This window comes from Chroicocephalus ridibundus, chromosome 21 (assembly GCF_963924245.1).
Source record: "Chroicocephalus ridibundus chromosome 21, bChrRid1.1, whole genome shotgun sequence".
Classification (NCBI taxonomy): Eukaryota; Metazoa; Chordata; class Aves; order Charadriiformes; family Laridae; genus Chroicocephalus; species Chroicocephalus ridibundus.
Genome location: NC_086304.1, coordinates 6,739,580 through 6,754,777, shown reverse-complemented (window position 1 = coordinate 6,754,777; position 15,198 = coordinate 6,739,580).

The following is a 15,198-nucleotide window of genomic DNA, read 5'->3' as shown; positions in this document are numbered from 1 at the left end:
TCACTGCAGCTCTGAAGAGAATGTTAGCAAAGAGGTAACCGGGACAGTGAAAACAGTACTCAAAGACAGGGAGAGCAAGCTCTCTCTTGGCAATTTGGATGTGGGACATACAGCGAGATGTTTGCTGCTTTTGCGTTTGGCTGTTGGGAGATTTACAGCACAAAGATATCTAGTTGATTTGAAGCAGTTCCGAGAAAGTCTAAACATAATCCCCACTTCTCCCTCCTGGCACTTTCCATGTGGGAGATACAGCAGGATGTATATTGGTTTTGAGGACAACTCAATGGACAGTGTAGGGAGAAAAGGTCCTGGCTCCTTGAATGCCGTTTCTGGAGACACTGCGATCAATGTGGGAGATATGTCAAGATGTGTGTTGGTTTTGAGGACGGCTCTCTGGAGAGTCTTAGCAAAGAGGTCACAGGGATAATCAGAGCAATTCTCAGAGACACTGAGAACAAGCTCGACAATTCCCTCCTGGCACTTTCCCTGTAGGAGATACCGCAAGACGTTTCTGTATATTGGGCACAGCGCTCTGCAGGGTGTTAGCAGAGACTTTCCCGGGACAGTGAAACCCTATGTCAGAGACACTGAGAAGAAGCCCCAATGTTCCCTCCAGGCACTTTCAGTGTGGGTGCCTTCTCCACGTGGTTCCTGCTTTCACTGCAGCTCTGAAGAGAATGTTAGCCAAGAGGTAACCGGGACAGTGAAAACAGTACTCAAAGACAGGGAGAGCAAGCTCTCTCTTGGCACTTTGGATGTGGGACATACAGCGAGATGTTTGCTGCCTTTGCATTTGGCTGTTGGGAGATTTAGAGCACAAAGATATCTAGTTGATTTGAAGCAGTTCCGAGAAAGTCTAAACATAATCCCCACTTCTCCCTCCTGGCACTTTCCACGTGGGAGATATAGCAGGATGTATATTGGTTTTGAGGACAACTCAATGGACAGTGTAGGGAGAAAAGGTCCTGGCTCCTTGAATGCCGTTTCTGGAGACACTGCGATCAATGTGGGAGATATGTCAAGATGTGTGTTGGTTTTGAGGACGGCTCTCTGGAGAGTCTTAGCAAAGAGGTCACACGGATAATCAGAGCAATTCTCAGAGACACTGAGAACAAGCTCGACAATTCCCTCCTGGCACTTTCCCTGTAGGAGATACCGCAAGACGTTTCTGTATATTGGGCACAGCGCTCTGCAGGGTGTTAGCAGAGACTTTCCCGGGACAGTGAAACCCTATGTCAGAGACACTGAGAAGAAGCCCCAGTGTTCCCTCCAGGCACTTTCAGTGTGGGTGCCTTCTCCACGTGGTTCCTGCTTTCACTGCAGCTCTGAAGAGAATGTTAGCAAAGAGGTAACCGGGACAGTGAAAACAGTACTCAAAGACAGGGAGAGCAAGCTCTCTCTTGGCACTTTGGATGTGGGACATACAGCGAGATGTTTGCTGCTTTTGCGTTTGGCTGTTGGGAGATTTACAGCACAAAGATATCTAGTTGATTTGAAGCAGTTCCGAGAAAGTCTAAACATAATCCCCACTTCTCCCTCCTGGCACTTTCCATGTGGGAGATACAGCAGGATGTATATTGGTTTTGAGGACAACTCAATGGACAGTGTAGGGAGAAAAGGTCCTGGCTCCTTGAATGCCGTTTCTGGAGACACTGCGATCAATGTGGGAGATATGTCAAGGTGTGTGTTGGTTTTGAGGACGGCTCTCTGGAGAGTCTTAGCAAAGAGGTCACACAGATAATCAGAGCAATTCTCAGAGACACTGAGAACAAGCTCCACAATTCCCTCCTGGCACTTTCCCTGTAGGAGATACCGCAAGACGTTTCTGTATATTGGGCACAGCGCTCTGCACGGTGTTAGCAGAGACTTTCCCGGGACAGTGAAACCCTATGTCAGAGACACTGAGAAGAAGCCCCAGTGTTCCCTCCAGGCACTTTCAGTGTGGGTGCCTTCTCCACGTGGTTCCTGCTTTCACTGCAGCTCTGAAGAGAATGTTAGCAAAGAGGTAACCGGGACAGTGAAAACAGTACTCAAAGACAGGGAGAGCAAGCTCTCTCTTGGCACTTTGGATGTGGGACATACAGCGAGATGTTTGCTGCTTTTGCGTTTGGCTGTTGGGAGATTTACAGCACAAAGATATCTAGTTGATTTGAAGCAGTTCCGAGAAAGTCTAAACATAATCCCCACTTCTCCCTCCTGGCACTTTCCACGTGGGAGATATAGCAGGATGTATATTGGTTTTGAGGACAACTCAATGGACAGTGTAGGGAGAAAAGGTCCTGTCTCCTTGAATGCCGTTTCTGGAGACACTGCGATCAATGTGGGAGATATGTCAAGATGTGTGTTGGTTTTGAGGACGGCTCTCTGGAGAGTCTTAGCAAAGAGGTCACACAGATAATCAGAGCAATTCTCAGAGACACTGAGAACAAGCTCCACAATTCCCTCCTGGCACTTTCCCTGTAGGAGATACCGCAAGACGTTTCTGTATATTGGGCACAGCGCTCTGCAGGGTGTTAGCAGAGACTTTCCCGGGACAGTGAAACCCTATGTCAGAGACACTGAGAAGAAGCCCCAATGTTCCCTCCAGGCACTTTCAGTGTGGGTGCCTTCTCCACGTGGTTCCTGCTTTCACTGCAGCTCTGAAGAGAATGTTAGCAAAGAGGTAACCGGGACAGTGAAAACAGTACTCAAAGACAGGGAGAGCAAGCTCTCTCTTGGCACTTTGGATGTGGGACATACAGCGAGATGTTTGCTGCTTTTGCGTTTGGCTGTTGGGCGATTTACAGCACAAAGATATCTAGTTGATTTGAAGCAGTTCCGAGAAAGTCTAAACATAATCCCCACTTCTCCCTCCTGGCACTTTCCACGTGGGAGATATAGCAGGATGTATATTGGTTTTGAGGACAACTCAATGGACAGTGTAGGGAGAAAAGGTCCTGGCTCCTTGAATGCCGTTTCTGGAGACACTGCGATCAATGTGGGAGATATGTCAAGATGTGTGTTGGTTTTGAGGACGGCTCTCTGGAGAGTCTTAGCAAAGAGGTCACAGGGATAATCAGAGCAATTCTCAGAGACACTGAGAACAAGCTCCACAATTCCCTCCTGGCACTTTCCCTGTAGGAGATACCGCAAGACGTTTCTGTATATTGGGCACAGCGCTCTGCACGGTGTTAGCAGAGACTTTCCCGGGACAGTGAAACCCTATGTCAGAGACACTGAGAAGAAGCCCCAATGTTCCCTCCAGGCACTTTCAGTGTGGGTGCCTTCTCCACGTGGTTCCTGCTTTCACTGCAGCTCTGAAGAGAATGTTAGCAAAGAGGTAACCGGGACAGTGAAAACAGTACTCAAAGACAGGGAGAGCAAGCTCTCTCTTGGCACTTTGGATGTGGGACATACAGCGAGATGTTTGCTGCTTTTGCGTTTGGCTGTTGGGAGATTTACAGCACAAAGATATCTAGTTGATTTGAAGCAGTTCCGAGAAAGTCTAAACATAATCCCCACTTCTCCCTCCTGGCACTTTCCACGTGGGAGATACAGCAGGATGTATATTGGTTTTGAGGACAACTCAATGGACAGTGTAGGGAGAAAAGGTCCTGGCTCCTTGAATGCCGTTTCTGGAGACACTGCGATCAATGTGGGAGATATGTCAAGATGTGTGTTGGTTTTGAGGACGGCTCTCTGGAGAGTCTTAGCAAAGAGGTCACACAGATAATCAGAGCAATTCTCAGAGACACTGAGAACAAGCTCCACAATTCCCTCCTGGCACTTTCCCTGTAGGAGATACCGCAAGACGTTTCTGTATATTGGGCACAGCGCTCTGCAGGGTGTTAGCAGAGACTTTCCCGGGACAGTGAAACCCTATGTCAGAGACACTGAGAAGAAGCCCCAATGTTCCCTCCAGGCACTTTCAGTGTGGGTGCCTTCTCCACGTGGTTCCTGCTTTCACTGCAGCTCTGAAGAGAATGTTAGCAAAGAGGTAACCGGGACAGTGAAAACAGTACTCAAAGACAGGGAGAGCAAGCTCTCTCTTGGCACTTTGGATGTGGATCATACAGCGAGATGTTTGCTGCTTTTGCGTTTGGCTGTTGGGAGATTTACAGCACAAAGATATCTAGTTGATTTGAAGCAGTTCCGAGAAAGTCTAAACATAATCCCCACTTCTCCCTCCCTGCACTTTCCACGTGGGAGATATAGCAGGATGTATATTGGTTTTGAGGACAACTCAATGGACAGTGTAGGGAGAAAAGGTCCTGGCTCCTTGAATGCCGTTTCTGGAGACACTGCGATCAATGTGGGAGATATGTCAAGATGTGTGTTGGTTTTGAGGACGGCTCTCTGGAGAGTCTTAGCAAAGAGGTCACACAGATAATCAGAGCAATTCTCAGAGACACTGAGAACAAGCTCCACAATTCCCTCCTGGCACTTTCCCTGTAGGAGATACCGCAAGACGTTTCTGTATATTGGGCACAGCGCTCTGCACGGTGTTAGCAGAGACTTTCCCGGGACAGTGAAACCCTATGTCAGAGACACTGAGAAGAAGCCCCAGTGTTCCCTCCAGGCACTTTCAGTGTGGGTGCCTTCTCCACGTGGTTCCTGCTTTCACTGCAGCTCTGAAGAGAATGTTAGCAAAGAGGTAACCGGGACAGTGAAAACAGTACTCAAAGACAGGGAGAGCAAGCTCTCTCTTGGCACTTTGGATGTGGGACATACAGCGAGATGTTTGCTGCCTTTGCGTTTGGCTGTTGGGCGATTTACAGCACAAAGATATCTAGTTGATTTGAAGCAGTTCCGAGAAAGTCTAAACATAATCCCCACTTCTCCCTCCTGGCACTTTCCATGTGGGAGATACAGCAGGATGTATATTGGTTTTGAGGACAACTCAATGGACAGTGTAGGGAGAAAAGGTCCTGGCTCCTTGAATGCCGTTTCTGGAGACACTGCGATCAATGTGGGAGATATGTCAAGATGTGTGTTGGTTTTGAGGACGGCTCTCTGGAGAGTCTTAGCAAAGAGGTCACAGGGATAATCAGAGCAATTCTCAGAGACACTGAGAACAAGCTCCACAATTCCCTCCTGGCACTTTCCCTGTAGGAGATACCGCAAGACGTTTCTGTATATTGGGCACAGCGCTCTGCAGGGTGTTAGCAGAGACTTTCCCGGGACAGTGAAACCCTATGTCAGAGACACTGAGAAGAAGCCCCAATGTTCCCTCCAGGCACTTTCAGTGTGGGTGCCTTCTCCACGTGGTTCCTGCTTTCACTGCAGCTCTGAAGAGAATGTTAGCAAAGAGGTAACCGGGACAGTGAAAACAGTACTCAAAGACAGGGAGAGCAAGCTCTCTCTTGGCACTTTGGATGTGGGACATACAGCGAGATGTTTGCTGCTTTTGCGTTTGGCTGTTGGGAGATTTACAGCACAAAGATATCTAGTTGATTTGAAGCAGTTCCGAGAAAGTCTAAACATAATCCCCACTTCTCCCTCCTGGCACTTTCCATGTGGGAGATACAGCAGGATGTATATTGGTTTTGAGGACAACTCAATGGACAGTGTAGGGAGAAAAGGTCCTGGCTCCTTGAATGCCGTTTCTGGAGACACTGCGATCAATGTGGGAGATATGTCAAGATGTGTGTTGGTTTTGAGGACGGCTCTCTGGAGAGTCTTAGCAAAGAGGTCACACAGATAATCAGAGCAATTCTCAGAGACACTGAGAACAAGCTCGACAATTCCCTCCTGGCACTTTCCCTGTAGGAGATACCGCAAGACGTTTCTGTATATTGGGCACAGCGCTCTGCAGGGTGTTAGCAGAGACTTTCCCGGGACAGTGAAACCCTATGTCAGAGACACTGAGAAGAAGCCCCAATGTTCCCTCCAGGCACTTTCAGTGTGGGTGCCTTCTCCACGTGGTTCCTGCTTTCACTGCAGCTCTGAAGAGAATGTTAGCAAAGAGGTAACCGGGACAGTGAAAACAGTACTCAAAGACAGGGAGAGCAAGCTCTCTCTTGGCACTTTGGATGTGGGACATACAGCGAGATGTTTGCTGCTTTTGCGTTTGGCTGTTGGGAGATTTACAGCACAAAGATATCTAGTTGATTTGAAGCAGTTCCGAGAAAGTCTAAACATAATCCCCACTTCTCCCTCCTGGCACTTTCCATGTGGGAGATACAGCAGGATGTATATTGGTTTTGAGGACAACTCAATGGACAGTGTAGGGAGAAAAGGTCCTGGCTCCTTGAATGCCGTTTCTGGAGACACTGCGATCAATGTGGGAGATATGTCAAGATGTGTGTTGGTTTTGAGGACGGCTCTCTGGAGAGTCTTAGCAAAGAGGTCACACAGATAATCAGAGCAATTCTCAGAGACACTGAGAACAAGCTCCACAATTCCCTCCTGGCACTTTCCCTGTAGGAGATACCGCAAGACGTTTCTGTATATTGGGCACAGCGCTCTGCAGGGTGTTAGCAGAGACTTTCCCGGGACAGTGAAACCCTATGTCAGAGACACTGAGAAGAAGCCCCAATGTTCCCTCCAGGCACTTTCAGTGTGGGTGCCTTCTCCACGTGGTTCCTGCTTTCACTGCAGCTCTGAAGAGAATGTTAGCAAAGAGGTAACCGGGACAGTGAAAACAGTACTCAAAGACAGGGAGAGCAAGCTCTCTCTTGGCACTTTGGATGTGGGACATACAGCGAGATGTTTGCTGCTTTTGCGTTTGGCTGTTGGGAGATTTACAGCACAAAGATATCTAGTTGATTTGAAGCAGTTCCGAGAAAGTCTAAACATAATCCCCACTTCTCCCTCCTGGCACTTTCCACGTGGGAGATACAGCAGGATGTATATTGGTTTTGAGGACAACTCAATGGACAGTGTAGGGAGAAAAGGTCCTGGCTCCTTGAATGCCGTTTCTGGAGACACTGCGATCAATGTGGGAGATATGTCAAGATGTGTGTTGGTTTTGAGGACGGCTCTCTGGAGAGTCTTAGCAAAGAGGTCACACAGATAATCAGAGCAATTCTCAGAGACACTGAGAACAAGCTCCACAATTCCCTCCTGGCACTTTCCCTGTAGGAGATACCGCAAGACGTTTCTGTATATTGGGCACAGCGCTCTGCAGGGTGTTAGCAGAGACTTTCCCGGGACAGTGAAACCCTATGTCAGAGACACTGAGAAGAAGCCCCAATGTTCCCTCCAGGCACTTTCAGTGTGGGTGCCTTCTCCACGTGGTTCCTGCTTTCACTGCAGCTCTGAAGAGAATGTTAGCAAAGAGGTAACCGGGACAGTGAAAACAGTACTCAAAGACAGGGAGAGCAAGCTCTCTCTTGGCACTTTGGATGTGGGACATACAGCGAGATGTTTGCTGCTTTTGCGTTTGGCTGTTGGGCGATTTACAGCACAAAGATATCTAGTTGATTTGAAGCAGTTCCGAGAAAGTCTAAACATAATCCCCACTTCTCCCTCCTGGCACTTTCCACGTGGGAGATACAGCAGGATGTATATTGGTTTTGAGGACAACTCAATGGACAGTGTAGGGAGAAAAGGTCCTGGCTCCTTGAATGCCGTTTCTGGAGACACTGCGATCAATGTGGGAGATATGTCAAGATCTGTGTTGGTTTTGAGGACAGCTCTCTGGAGAGTCTTAGCAAAGAGGTCACACAGATAATCAGAGCAATTCTAAGAGACACTGAGAACAAGCTCGACAATTCCCTCCTGGCACTTTCCCTGTAGGAGATACCGCAAGACGTTTCTGTATATTGGGCACAGCGCTCTGCACGGTGTTAGCAGAGACTTTCCCGGGACAGTGAAACCCTATGTCAGAGACACTGAGAAGAAGCCCCAATGTTCCCTCCAGGCACTTTCAGTGTGGGTGCCTTCTCCACGTGGTTCCTGCTTTCACTGCAGCTCTGAAGAGAATGTTAGCAAAGAGGTAACCGTGACAGTGAAAACAGTACTCAAAGACAGGGAGAGCAAGCTCTCTCTTGGCACTTTGGATGTGGGACATACAGCGAGATGTTTGCTGCTTTTGCGTTTGGCTGTTGGGAGATTTACAGCACAAAGATATCTAGTTGATTTGAAGCAGTTCCGAGAAAGTCTAAACATAATCCCCACTTCTCCCTCCTGGCACTTTCCATGTGGGAGATACAGCAGGATGTATATTGGTTTTGAGGACAACTCAATGGACAGTGTAGGGAGAAAAGGTCCTGGCTCCTTGAATGCCGTTTCTGGAGACACTGCGATCAATGTGGGAGATATGTCAAGATGTGTGTTGGTTTTGAGGACGGCTCTCTGGAGAGTCTTAGCAAAGAGGTCACACAGATAATCAGAGCAATTCTAAGAGACACTGAGAACAAGCTCCACAATTCCCTCCTGGCACTTTCCCTGTAGGAGATACCGCAAGACGTTTCTGTATATTGGGCACAGCGCTCTGCACGGTGTTAGCAGAGACTTTCCCGGGACAGTGAAACCCTATGTCAGAGACACTGAGAAGAAGCCCCAGTGTTCCCTCCAGGCACTTTCAGTGTGGGTGCCTTCTCCACGTGGTTCCTGCTTTCACTGCAGCTCTGAAGAGAATGTTAGCAAAGAGGTAACCGGGACAGTGAAAACAGTACTCAAAGACAGGGAGAGCAAGCTCTCTCTTGGCACTTTGGATGTGGGACATACAGCGAGATGTTTGCTGCCTTTGCATTTGGCTGTTGGGAGATTTACAGCACAAAGATATCTAGTTGATTTGAAGCAGTTCCGAGAAAGTCTAAACATAATCCCCACTTCTCCCTCCTGGCACTTTCCACGTGGGAGATACAGCAGGATGTATATTGGTTTTGAGGACAACTCAATGGACAGTGTAGGGAGAAAAGGTCCTGGCTCCTTGAATGCCGTTTCTGGAGACACTGCGATCAATGTGGGAGATATGTCAAGATGTGTGTTGGTTTTGAGGACGGCTCTCTGGAGAGTCTTAGCAAAGAGGTCACACAGATAATCAGAGCAATTCTCAGAGACACTGAGAACAAGCTCCACAATTCCCTCCTGGCACTTTCCCTGTAGGAGATACCGCAAGACGTTTCTGTATATTGGGCACAGCGCTCTGCAGGGTGTTAGCAGAGACTTTCCCGGGACAGTGAAACCCTATGTCAGAGACACTGAGAAGAAGCCCCAATGTTCCCTCCAGGCACTTTCAGTGTGGGTGCCTTCTCCACGTGGTTCCTGCTTTCACTGCAGCTCTGAAGAGAATGTTAGCAAAGAGGTAACCGGGACAGTGAAAACAGTACTCAAAGACAGGGAGAGCAAGCTCTCTCTTGGCACTTTGGATGTGGGACATACAGCGAGATGTTTGCTGCTTTTGCGTTTGGCTGTTGGGAGATTTACAGCACAAAGATATCTAGTTGATTTGAAGCAGTTCCGAGAAAGTCTAAACATAATCCCCACTTCTCCCTCCTGGCACTTTCCATGTGGGAGATACAGCAGGATGTATATTGGTTTTGAGGACAACTCAATGGACAGTGTAGGGAGAAAAGGTCCTGGCTCCTTGAATGCCGTTTCTGGAGACACTGCGATCAATGTGGGAGATATGTCAAGATGTGTGTTGGTTTTGAGGACGGCTCTCTGGAGAGTCTTAGCAAAGAGGTCACAGGGATAATCAGAGCAATTCTCAGAGACACTGAGAACAAGCTCCACAATTCCCTCCTGGCACTTTCCCTGTAGGAGATACCGCAAGACGTTTCTGTATATTGGGCACAGCGCTCTGCAGGGTGTTAGCAGAGACTTTCCCGGGACAGTGAAACCCTATGTCAGAGACACTGAGAAGAAGCCCCAATGTTCCCTCCAGGCACTTTCAGTGTGGGTGCCTTCTCCACGTGGTTCCTGCTTTCACTGCAGCTCTGAAGAGAATGTTAGCAAAGAGGTAACCGGGACAGTGAAAACAGTACTCAAAGACAGGGAGAGCAAGCTCTCTCTTGGCACTTTGGATGTGGGACATACAGCGAGATGTTTGCTGCTTTTGCGTTTGGCTGTTGGGCGATTTACAGCACAAAGATATCTAGTTGATTTGAAGCAGTTCCGAGAAAGTCTAAACATAATCCCCACTTCTCCCTCCTGGCACTTTCCACGTGGGAGATACAGCAGGATGTATATTGGTTTTGAGGACAACTCAATGGACAGTGTAGGGAGAAAAGGTCCTGGCTCCTTGAATGCCGTTTCTGGAGACACTGCGATCAATGTGGGAGATATGTCAAGATCTGTGTTGGTTTTGAGGACAGCTCTCTGGAGAGTCTTAGCAAAGAGGTCACACAGATAATCAGAGCAATTCTAAGAGACACTGAGAACAAGCTCGACAATTCCCTCCTGGCACTTTCCCTGTAGGAGATACCGCAAGACGTTTCTGTATATTGGGCACAGCGCTCTGCACGGTGTTAGCAGAGACTTTCCCGGGACAGTGAAACCCTATGTCAGAGACACTGAGAAGAAGCCCCAGTGTTCCCTCCAGGCACTTTCAGTGTGGGTGCCTTCTCCACGTGGTTCCTGCTTTCACTGCAGCTCTGAAGAGAATGTTAGCAAAGAGGTAACCGTGACAGTGAAAACAGTACTCAAAGACAGGGAGAGCAAGCTCTCTCTTGGCACTTTGGATGTGGGACATACAGCGAGATGTTTGCTGCTTTTGCGTTTGGCTGTTGGGAGATTTACAGCACAAAGATATCTAGTTGATTTGAAGCAGTTCCGAGAAAGTCTAAACATAATCCCCACTTCTCCCTCCTGGCACTTTCCATGTGGGAGATACAGCAGGATGTATATTGGTTTTGAGGACAACTCAATGGACAGTGTAGGGAGAAAAGGTCCTGGCTCCTTGAATGCCGTTTCTGGAGACACTGCGATCAATGTGGGAGATATGTCAAGATGTGTGTTGGTTTTGAGGACGGCTCTCTGGAGAGTCTTAGCAAAGAGGTCACACAGATAATCAGAGCAATTCTCAGAGACACTGAGAACAAGCTCCACAATTCCCTCCTGGCACTTTCCCTGTAGGAGATACCGCAAGACGTTTCTGTATATTGGGCACAGCGCTCTGCACGGTGTTAGCAGAGACTTTCCCGGGACAGTGAAACCCTATGTCAGAGACACTGAGAAGAAGCCCCAGTGTTCCCTCCAGGCACTTTCAGTGTGGGTGCCTTCTCCACGTGGTTCCTGCTTTCACTGCAGCTCTGAAGAGAATGTTAGCAAAGAGGTAACCGGGACAGTGAAAACAGTACTCAAAGACAGGGAGAGCAAGCTCTCTCTTGGCACTTTGGATGTGGGACATACAGCGAGATGTTTGCTGCCTTTGCATTTGGCTGTTGGGAGATTTACAGCACAAAGATATCTAGTTGATTTGAAGCAGTTCCGAGAAAGTCTAAACATAATCCCCACTTCTCCCTCCTGGCACTTTCCACGTGGGAGATACAGCAGGATGTATATTGGTTTTGAGGACAACTCAATGGACAGTGTAGGGAGAAAAGGTCCTGGCTCCTTGAATGCCGTTTCTGGAGACACTGCGATCAATGTGGGAGATATGTCAAGATGTGTGTTGGTTTTGAGGACGGCTCTCTGGAGAGTCTTAGCAAAGAGGTCACACAGATAATCAGAGCAATTCTCAGAGACACTGAGAACAAGCTCCACAATTCCCTCCTGGCACTTTCCCTGTAGGAGATACCGCAAGACGTTTCTGTATATTGGGCACAGCGCTCTGCACGGTGTTAGCAGAGACTTTCCCGGGACAGTGAAACCCTATGTCAGAGACACTGAGAAGAAGCCCCAATGTTCCCTCCAGGCACTTTCAGTGTGGGTGCCTTCTCCACGTGGTTCCTGCTTTCACTGCAGCTCTGAAGAGAATGTTAGCAAAGAGGTAACCGGGACAGTGAAAACAGTACTCAAAGACAGGGAGAGCAAGCTCTCTCTTGGCACTTTGGATGTGGGACATACAGCGAGATGTTTGCTGCTTTTGCGTTTGGCTGTTGGGAGATTTACAGCACAAAGATATCTAGTTGATTTGAAGCAGTTCCGAGAAAGTCTAAACATAATCCCCACTTCTCCCTCCTGGCACTTTCCATGTGGGAGATACAGCAGGATGTATATTGGTTTTGAGGACAACTCAATGGACAGTGTAGGGAGAAAAGGTCCTGGCTCCTTGAATGCCGTTTCTGGAGACACTGCGATCAATGTGGGAGATATGTCAAGATGTGTGTTGGTTTTGAGGACAGCTCTCTGGAGAGTCTTAGCAAAGAGGTCACACAGATAATCAGAGCAATTCTCAGAGACACTGAGAACAAGCTCCACAATTCCCTCCTGGCACTTTCCCTGTAGGAGATACCGCAAGACGTTTCTGTATATTGGGCACAGCGCTCTGCACGGTGTTAGCAGAGACTTTCCCGGGACAGTGAAACCCTATGTCAGAGACACTGAGAAGAAGCCCCAATGTTCCCTCCAGGCACTTTCAGTGTGGGTGCCTTCTCCACGTGGTTCCTGCTTTCACTGCAGCTCTGAAGAGAATGTTAGCAAAGAGGTAACCGGGACAGTGAAAACAGTACTCAAAGACAGGGAGAGCAAGCTCTCTCTTGGCACTTTGGATGTGGGACATACAGCGAGATGTTTGCTGCTTTTGCGTTTGGCTGTTGGGAGATTTACAGCACAAAGATATCTAGTTGATTTGAAGCAGTTCCGAGAAAGTCTAAACATAATCCCCACTTCTCCCTCCTGGCACTTTCCATGTGGGAGATACAGCAGGATGTATATTGGTTTTGAGGACAACTCAATGGACAGTGTAGGGAGAAAAGGTCCTGGCTCCTTGAATGCCGTTTCTGGAGACACTGCGATCAATGTGGGAGATATGTCAAGATGTGTGTTGGTTTTGAGGACGGCTCTCTGGAGAGTCTTAGCAAAGAGGTCACAGGGATAATAAGAGCAATTCTCAGAGACACTGAGAACAAGCTCCACAATTCCCTCCTGGCACTTTCCCTGTAGGAGATACCGCAAGACGTTTCTGTATATTGGGCACAGCGCTCTGCAGGGTGTTAGCAGAGACTTTCCCGGGACAGTGAAACCCTATGTCAGAGACACTGAGAAGAAGCCCCAGTGTTCCCTCCAGGCACTTTCAGTGTGGGTGCCTTCTCCACGTGGTTCCTGCTTTCACTGCAGCTCTGAAGAGAATGTTAGCAAAGAGGTAACCGGGACAGTGAAAACAGTACTCAAAGACAGGGAGAGCAAGCTCTCTCTTGGCACTTTGGATGTGGGACATACAGCGAGATGTTTGCTGCCTTTGCATTTGGCTGTTGGGAGATTTACAGCACAAAGATATCTAGTTGATTTGAAGCAGTTCCGAGAAAGTCTAAACATAATCCCCACTTCTCCCTCCTGGCACTTTCCACGTGGGAGATACAGCAGGATGTATATTGGTTTTGAGGACAACTCAATGGACAGTGTAGAGAGAAAAGGTCCTGTCTCCTTGAATGCCGTTTCTGGAGACACTGCGATCAATGTGGGAGATATGTCAAGATGTGTGTTGGTTTTGAGGACGGCTCTCTGGAGAGTCTTAGCAAAGAGGTCACACAGATAATCAGAGCAATTCTCAGAGACACTGAGAACAAGCTCCACAATTCCCTCCTGGCACTTTCCCTGTAGGAGATACCGCAAGACGTTTCTGTATATTGGGCACAGCGCTCTGCAGGGTGTTAGCAGAGACTTTCCCGGGACAGTGAAACCCTATGTCAGAGACACTGAGAAGAAGCCCCAATGTTCCCTCCAGGCACTTTCAGTGTGGGTGCCTTCTCCACGTGGTTCCTGCTTTCACTGCAGCTCTGAAGAGAATGTTAGCAAAGAGGTAACCGGGACAGTGAAAACAGTACTCAAAGACAGGGAGAGCAAGCTCTCTCTTGGCACTTTGTATGTGGGACATACAGCGAGATGTTTGCTGCTTTTGCGTTTGGCTGTTGGGAGATTTACAGCACAAAGATATCTAGTTGATTTGAAGCAGTTCCGAGAAAGTCTAAACATAATCCCCACTTCTCCCTCCTGGCACTTTCCACGTGGGAGATACAGCAGGATGTATATTGGTTTTGAGGACAACTCAATGGACAGTGTAGGGAGAAAAGGTCCTGGCTCCTTGAATGCCGTTTCTGGAGACACTGCGATCAATGTGGGAGATATGTCAAGATGTGTGTTGGTTTTGAGGACGGCTCTCTGGAGAGTCTTAGCAAAGAGGTCACAGGGATAATAAGAGCAATTCTCAGAGACACTGAGAACAAGCTCGACAATTCCCTCCTGGCACTTTCCCTGTAGGAGATACCGCAAGACGTTTCTGTATATTGGGCACAGCGCTCTGCAGGGTGTTAGCAGAGACTTTCCCGGGACAGTGAAACCCTATGTCAGAGACACTGAGAAGAAGCCCCAATGTTCCCTCCAGGCACTTTCAGTGTGGGTGCCTTCTCCACGTGGTTCCTGCTTTCACTGCAGCTCTGAAGAGAATGTTAGCCAAGAGGTAACCGGGACAGTGAAAACAGTACTCAAAGACAGGGAGAGCAAGCTCTCTCTTGGCACTTTGGATGTGGGACATACAGCGAGATGTTTGCTGCCTTTGCATTTGGCTGTTGGGAGATTTACAGCACAAAGATATCTAGTTGATTTGAAGCAGTTCCGAGAAAGTCTAAACATAATCCCCACTTCTCCCTCCTGGCACTTTCCACATGGGAGATATAGCAGGATGTATATTGGTTTTGAGGACAACTCAATGGACAGTGTAGGGAGAAAAGGTCCTGGCTCCTTGAATGCCGTTTCTGGAGACACTGCGATCAATGTGGGAGATATGTCAAGATGTGTGTTGGTTTTGAGGACGGCTCTCTGGAGAGTCTTAGCAAAGAGGTCACAGAGATAATCAGAGCAATTCTCAGAGACACTGAGAACAAGCTCCACAATTCCCTCCTGGCACTTTCCCTGTAGGAGATACCGTAAGACGTTTCTGTATATTGGGCACAGCGCTCTGCACGGTGTTAGCAGAGACTTTCCCGGGACAGTGAAACCCTATGTCAGAGACACTGAGAAGAAGCCCCAATGTTCCCGCCAGGCACTTTCAGTGTGGGTGCCTTCTCCACGTGGTTCCTGCTTTCACTGCAGCTCTGAAGAGAATGTTAGCAAAGAGGTAACCGGGACAGTGAAAACAGTACTCAAAGACAGGGAGAGCAAGCTCTCTCT